The sequence below is a fragment of the Pygoscelis adeliae genome, unplaced genomic scaffold, assembly GCF_000699105.1.
Source record: "Pygoscelis adeliae isolate BGI_AS28 unplaced genomic scaffold, ASM69910v1 Scaffold14, whole genome shotgun sequence".
Classification (NCBI taxonomy): Eukaryota; Metazoa; Chordata; class Aves; order Sphenisciformes; family Spheniscidae; genus Pygoscelis; species Pygoscelis adeliae.
The window spans coordinates 2,204,111-2,212,709 of NW_008825109.1; positions in this window are offsets into that span (position 1 = coordinate 2,204,111).

Here is an 8,599-nt window from a genome sequence, read left to right on the forward strand (position 1 = left end):
GTCTCTTCCAACCTTAATGATTCTATGATTCTATGGTTTAGTAGGCATGGTGGTGTTGGGTTGACGGTTGGACTCGATGATCTTGGAGGTCTCTTCCAACCTTAATGATTCTATGATTCTATGATCTCTACAGATGCCCGGCAAAGAGAGGCCGGTCTTCTGTGCCAGGGGAACGCGTGGTCCTTAGGTTCTTTGTCTTGGTGTCATCCCGGCCTCGCAGCCTCGTTGTGAATCAATGGGTTGCCCATAATCTGTGTGTCACACTGTGAATTTGCAAGCTCCATCTATGTGTGTGGCTTTGTGTATATACAGAATATATATATACAGAATTATATACAGAATATGTATATAATAGATAAATTCTTATTTTGATTGTGTGTAATAGCCCTAATAAATGAAGCATTGTGCACAAATTATATTATTTGAAAGTAGAAGAATTTCTTAAAGTAATAAAACATGAGTATACACATGAATAGCCTAAAATGTCAGCCACATTTTTTTACTTACATGATTTCTCTGAAAAAAATACAATTATATGAAAAGTTCATGTGACTTGATATTTTATCAGCTCTGTGTTCACATTTTTTCACATAGTCAGAAAGCCATAATGCGGGTAGTAGCTTCATTAACCTAGGCATTCAAGTTACTCATAAAGATCACATAAACCTAGTGGGGGCAGAGGGAGAACACATCAGTTAGTACCATGTTACCTGTGTATCCGAAATAGTTACGTTACTCTCGTAGACGCTCATGAATCAGTTTTATTTGCAGATTGCCATGAATTAGCAAATTCACCTTGTACTGCTTTGTCAGCACTGGCCTTGTACGTGATTGAGTCTGTGAAAGCTGCAGCAGCAATATCCTGCCCAGTGCTTACCCTTGAGTTCCTTTGTTCTGCTCGGCACCACAGAGTGACCTGTTCCTCTGCCATTTTCTAAACTGACATTTTGAAGGTCTACAGTTACTCATGTGTGGCTGTTCTCTCCTCTCAGCACCTGCTGTTCTTCAGAGTAATCTCTGAATTTGACCATTAATTCCTTTGGTATTCTCTTTGGTTAGCTATATTTATGACTAGGCTTTTTAAGCTTTTTTCAGATCCGTTGCTCATTTGCCTGTCTTTTTAATAATTTCTGAGTGATGTGCTATTCTTCTTGTGTCTATCAATGTCACGGTTAACTTAATTGCAATGTCTGTGATAACTCCTTATAACCTACTCAGTTTTTCCAGCCCCCAGAGATACTGTTTTTACTAACCCATGCCCGCTTCCAGCAAGTGCTCTGACAGATACTCCAGGCTTTCAAAAGTACCGGTGAAAACAAATCCTTTTTGGATGAGGTCAGACTTAAGCAGGTAGGACTCAGTCCGGTAGGCTTTTAGATACTTTCAGCTCCGGAAGAGATCAAGGAGGAGTGAAGACATGTAGCATCTCTGAAAGGGCCCTGAGCTCTTTCTATTATTAGGTCTTTAAACTTCCATAGGATTTCTTGTTATCCCAAGGAGAAAATGTTGGGAATTGTGCCCTACCTCAGCAATGCAATTAAGCATGGGCTTACGCTTAAGCTTTCAGCTAAGTTATTCCTTGCCATAAAAAGTAATTAAGCAGATGAACAAAATTAGTTTGTTAAGTAAAAATCTTACCATTTTAAAACCTGGGCCTGCATGAAGCATTGCTGTTGTGGTACTTTACATCTGATTAAAATGCTCTAGAACGCTTTGATTTTCTACTTCATTAATTTTTTAACTTCACTATAAATCTAAACAAAAATAAGTAAATATCTAAAATGGAATGGTTTGGCCAAGTGTATTACAGATAAATTAGTGTGAATAGTACAGGAGACTCTGGCAATTTCAGCTGCAGCCACAATTCACTCAAATATAAGGACTGTTAAAATACGCCTTCACTCATCTTGTTCAGTCCAGCAGAAAGGTCAAAAGGTACAATAACTTCTCTGCATGAATAAACTAGACAATGTATCCAAAAATAGAGATTTTAACTACAAATGGCATTTTGAGCCTCTTACTACCAGCAGCCATGTTATTAGAAAGTGACACAATGTCAGGCACTATAAAAGAAGCTCCATCTTATACCCAAATTGAAGTAAAATTATAAGACCTGGGTCCAGTGTTTAAATATATATATATAGTTTTTAACCAGTTTTAAACAAATTATTGAAACAGTGTTAGGAAAAATTAGAGCATTATTATACTGACCTCCTAAATATCTTTACAGCATGATTGCTGCTAACGATCCAAGTAGCCATTAACAAGTCCAAGTACCATTTTGCTGTACAACAGCTTGTGTTTTTCAGGTGGAAGACTGTTTGGCATCCTTTGATCCTTCAGGCTGCTTAGCTGAGCGAGATAGATTTTTCTTTTCAGTTTCAAATATTTTAGTAGATTATTGCCGCTCTGTTGGCTGTCACTCTAGGTTATATCACCCTGTCCCCATCAGAGCGCCTGTATTGCTGCAAGTAAATTGTAGCACATCAAGAAAGACCAGATCACTAATAACAATGAAAAAAAAAAGATCGTAATAAAGTGACATCTGTTCTATTGTTGACATGCTGATGTCATGCAGATTGAATGTGACAATGGAAAGAACAACGTTAATGGTGATAGCCAAATAAAAATCTAAAATAAATACATCCCATATAGATTGGCAGGACTGAAGAAGCTGCTTCTTTATAAGAGATGTAAAACCAAGAAATCCTAGTTCTTCAAGAGTCTAATGGTTTGTCTTACAATCCTTTATTTAGACTGGAAAATTTAAGTAATAAAAAAATCATAGAAGTTTTCCATGCAAGGATAAGGCAAACTAAAAAGTTTGCCTTATCGGAAGATATGTTTTCACAACCACTGAAAGTGTATTCTGGAAAAGGCTACAGAGATAACGTTTAATTGGAGGATGCATCCTGTCCATCAGTCGTTACTGCAAAAGCTTTTGTACATTTGTCCACCTGGAAAAGATTAAGCAAAGCCCTTTACTGAAGAAGTGGAAAGATGAAAAGAAATAGGTGTATTAAAAAAAAAAAGGCAAAAGTATTGCATTTTCATGCACTCGGGACACTTGGCAGTATTATAAAATGTTCTGATTTAATTGAAACTTCTTCATGTTCCAACTCCTGCTGCTAAGGGCCAGACCCTGCTCAGTTTCCTTAGTCTCTAGTGTGCCTGGAGAGTTAGAAGAAAAGGAGATGAGATATGTTTTGTTGTTCTTAGGCCTCTGTGGCCTCAACAGCGCATAGCTGTGCAAACCTAAGACCTTGTTTTCCTACTGTTAGGAATTGTCCAACTACGCATTTAAGCAAGATTTACACAGTTAATCATGATAGAAAAACATAAGGAGACAGCTGAAATTTTTTAAATATTCTGAACATAATTTCAGACATCCATCTGGGGACATGTAGAGTTACAGATCCATTCTTCAGATGAACTACAGCTATGTTGAATACATGCCCATTTTCTACTGAAGGTTTTGATAAAAAACATAGGCTATTTTCTTTTGTAATTTAGGTCTTTCCCCCTGAGATTTACAAGCTCACTGACTAAAAGATACAGCCATGTTCTTCAGTTTCCATCAGCCTGCATTTTGCAATAACAGAAGAACTAGAACAAAGGAAGCTAGGATTGCAGACTTGAATTTAAAGGTATTCTGAAACCAACTTCTTCTTTCTTTACTTACCAACTCAGTAAGTAAAGAAACATTCAGCATTCTTTTCTGGTTGTATTCTAAATAAGACACACAAGTTCCTTATGGAAACTAATCATGGAGTTCTTCAAAGAATGACATGCTGTCAGATATTTAAATATATGAACAAATATTGGTGCTTGACCTGTAATTAGGAATTAATTTTGTGAAGATGTTGACATATGACATTTTTTGTCTCCTTCTGGGCAAGGACAGATGTCGCTGACAAAGGTCTATGGATTTTTTTGAAATGTGGGGCTCTTTGCTTCCATTCTCACCAGTACTTGAACTAGAAATGTTTTTATTGACTTGAGCTAATTTTACAATGAAAAATTCATGAAAAATAATGCATTTTTGCAAAAAGTCAGATGAATGTACAGGAAAGAAGTTACTTCAAAAAATTCCTAGCTAGCTCTGCCTCTGTAATATTCTAACTAATGTGGCTAAGTTAATAGGTGTTTTCTAGATTTCTAACATTTGATAACTTTCTTTTTTTTTACTTTTCCTCCAGATGATAAATAGCACAGCTCCTTTGAATTCATAGAATATTAATAAATGAAATTCAGACACCTCTGAACACATCTTGCTGTATTTCCAAAAATGGCAATAAATGTGGGACATCAAAATCAGATTTTCATTGCATTCCTATTAAGATAGTTGCTAGAACCTGATGTCAGCCAAACCTGTATCTATGCTGTGCCATTGGCAGAACACATTGGTTGTCCCTAATCATGGTTTTCATACATTTACTTGAACTGGAAGGTTTTATAGCACATACTATGTTTTATGAACCCACTAATATTTCAGAGCTTGACTACCATAATTTCTTCTCCTATAAAATCGTCAAATTATGTTTGTAGGATCTCTTTTATTTAGGCTGCAGCAGTCTTGCTCGTGTCTCTTAATTTGTCTTTTCCCTTGTAGAGTAATTACATTTTTGTTGAATCAATGGACATACCGAAGCTTTTGAATTTCCTAGTCTTCTCATGAGACTCTTCATTTTCAGAAGAGCTTTCATCTTAAGTTCAATGTCAGTTTCAGTAAAGTTTTCTAATCTTTCAAGTTTTGATGTTTTAGTCAGTCAGGAAACTCTTTGGAGGTTTACTCAGATTTACTGGCTAATATGAGGCCAGCCCTGTTCATACGTAAGTAGGTGGAATCTGCTTACTGAGGTGGGAACAGTTCTCTGTTATCTGGACGAAAAGCAATGCAGGGTGTATGACCAACAACAATTTATACTCACACTTGCCTTTTCAGTTAAAAGCAGTGTATTCTCATGCTCTCAGTGAAAATGTGTTTCTGTTATAAACGTATATATAACAACAAAACATGCTACATCATGCTACGCTTCCTGTTTTATACATTAAAACATCCGATACACAATGACAAAAGAAATCTGGAATTGAAATTTAGTTTGGAAAATGTTTACCACAGGTTTATCTGCCTTTAGCAACAGTAGACTTGTGCACATAACACTGTTACATAACTCTGGTCTTGAAAATTACCACAGAGCAATACCTACTAATAATGAAAAGTTATTAGTATTGATATGTCTTCATACAGCTGTATTGCTATTGATGTGGATTGGAATGAACCACAGTCCCAGAGCTCCTTGTGCTGAAAAGCTCTACCAGCTGAGATTAGATGACTGACTTCCTGTTCTCCGACATCACAACTCTATAGTGACAAAACTGCTGCTTTTCTTATTGTCGGACAAAGAGGAAAACTGTGTCATGAGGTCTTCTGACCATTCCTCTGGTTCTTATCTTTCTTAGGCAAGGTCACTTTAAAATTAGTGGGTTTTGTTAAAGTAGGCCATGCAGAATCCAGCATTAAATGTTAAACACACCTTGAGGAACGGACTGCTATGCTGTTAGTGAGACCAGCTGTCACCAAATGTTAGGGAGGAGGACACCAAAATGTTTGTTCCCATCCATGGGGCCTACTGAGAATAGCTCCCGACCTTTGCTATTCCCCAGGTGACCCTAGCTTCCCTTTGGGTGAGTATTCATTGGCCCAAGCCAAAATCATACCAAGGATCATGCAAGCAGTTTAATGATATGGGCCCTGCCACTGTGTGGTGTACCAGTATAGATGTAAAACTAAGGCTAATGTGTGCTACTAAATCAAACTAGGCTTAAGGACCATTCTCTGGGCCTGAAGCAGTGATACAGACTTTGGTGTGTCTAGCTTACAGACTACTTAACGCTTGGCCCTCAGTCTCCTCTGGTCCCCATGGGAGTGTCTAAGACATAATAACTTTTTAATGTGTTTTTTTTCCATCTCGAGTGTCTGATATAATGTGAGGGCTGAGCTGCATCCCACCAGAGTGAAGTTTTCATAGCACAACACTGAACATATGTATAACGTATCCTGAGGTATGACGTGAGTGCATATGGCATGTGTTGGAGGATGAAAGGCCTGCTAGGGTAGTGCTGGGGGAACTGGGTAAGGTGGAGGAAGCCAGATGCGGTGCGGTCTTCTCCACGCTGCCTGTTAGGAACAATCCCTAGCACGTGCTGTTCTCCAGAGCACGCCTTGGCATTGGCTTAGAAGGCATTAGTGAGAATGGGCCAAAATTGTGCCAAGGAACATGCTTAGTCTTGGGTAATATAGATGATCAGTGATACAGTGCTGACATGCATTCCTTGGCCTTTCTCACTTACCACTATAAAGAAGCATGAGTATTGTATGACTTCCTGGTCCTAGGTTCAGTACTTACTGACCAGCCATGCTGACTGCCTCCTGGAAGCCCTTGAGCACAGGAGACTGATGGCTTATGCTGCTTGTGGGAACTAAGGGGCATGAACTCAAAGTAGCACTTGACATTCAAAACAAGGAGAAGAATGTGGTTCTTCACTCAGGGCATAGTTACGCTGTAGCAGTCCTTGCCACGGGATACTGTGGCGGCTAAAAGTTTACAGGAGTTCAGGGAGGAGGCTGTATAAACTCACGGAAGGAAAATGTGTAATGTTTACTAAATTTGTGGAAGCTACATCTGGCTCAGAGAGCCCCTGGAACACAATTGTTGAAGGCTGGGAGAACGTCCGGGGAAATTCTCACTCTGTATTTGCCCTGCTTTTCTACTCCGTCCTGTGCATCTTCTGCTGCTGCGAGAGGCAGGATACTGAGCTAGAGTTGTCTGGTCCAGCTGCTGTGTTCTCCCACATTTATCTTCAGTCTCATCCCCATTGCTGTGCATGCGTCTAGTGAACTCAGGTATACGGTGTCTGTCTGCAGCTCGGACTGTTCATTTTTTTCCATTGCTTTATGTGAGGATTTAGTCCAGACAGGATCAAGTCGTATGTATTTATTCAGGGCCTACAGACCTAGGCCCTTTTGTCATCATAAGCTTCCTGCTTAGCTTAGTAAGCTCTTAATTAGCTTCTATATCTTTTCTGTCATTCTTCCACTCATCCAGAGCAGACTATTTCTTCTAGGAAGCAGAAATTTGGCTTTTTAGGTCATTAGTGCCTCTGCTGGTAAATTATCTTGCCCCCAGAAAAAGCTGCTGTGATTCTTTAACATTGCCAGGCAATAAACCCTTCCTTTCTCTTGTACCTTTTCCTGTCAGCACCTTGTTTATCTTTTCCAGAAACTCTGCCTTTCTGCTGCCTTGTTGGTAACCGGTGGAAGAAGTCTTGGGTCTATTTGCATTCTGCAGCAGTGTGCAGTGTCTGAGCAACAGCATGAAGTGTCTGCACTTAGTATGTCAGATATGTTATGCCTTTTCAATTTCAGTTCTGTTCCCACTTTTTACCTGCAAGTCCTTCAATTGGGCCATGTTCTAGAAAATACAGCAGTAATTTAATATGACGTGACTTCCCCTATTAAAAATGAGTACATCTGTTCACTCAGCTATGGCTTCCTCAGCACCCTCCAGTAGCAACATAATTAGAGTTCTGATTGCAACCTGCTAATGATTCCTTCCCCAAATATCTCCCAATCTAATTTTAAATGCGACATAATAAATGGAACTCATAAACAGCAAGGAGAGAACATTATAAGGGTAAATGAGTTATAGCAATATCACATATGAAAATTTATTTAAGCATTGATACAAGTGTAAACTCACAAGCTTCTATAGGCATTGTAGGAGAAGTGCCTTAGAACAAGGTATCTAAAAGATCAAGGAAGGGTTTTCTTAGATGTTTAAAACTGTGTAAGAAGACAGAGACATAGATGTGGAGGTACATTCAAGACCGTATCACTGGGCCCATCTTGCATATTGTACCTTATCTGAACTTGTTAATACTAAAGATACAACCAGAAAATTTGCTTCTATTTCTAATAGAAATTTTCATCTATTTCTAATAGACATCTAAAATCTTAATTTTGTTCTAGGAGGTACACTATTCTTTCAGAAAACTTGTGTTTATCAAACTAGTGATTATCAAAACAATTCCGAGGCCTTCCACCGATTTCAGAAGGCAGCTAGCTGATCAGCTTTACCGTATAGCTGCTTGGATACACGTGAAGCCCGTACTGTATCAGTAGTCAAAGAACCTCTGAGAAAAGTCAGATATGTAAGTTTAAAAGGTGACACTATTAAAATTTTTGGTACCATCAAAAGCCTTAATTATTAAATCATTATAGAAATGGGGGGGGGGGATTTTTATCATAGTGAAGGAAATGGTTATTTTGCTGTTGATTTCCATAGGTTCAGGATTTTGTCTATAATGTACAAAGAAACTTTGATTTACTAGATTTAAAATCTTACTAACTTTACAATATATTTAGTAGTATAGTGGAATACTCATTCTTGGCCATTCAGCTGTTCTGCTAAATGTTACAGAAGCACTTTACTCAGGTAGAGAGTCATTGCTTTCCTCTCCTTTTTTTTTTTTTTCAACTTCAGTTTATCATTGAACACCATACGGTGCAGGTCCTTGACATCATTCATCAACATAA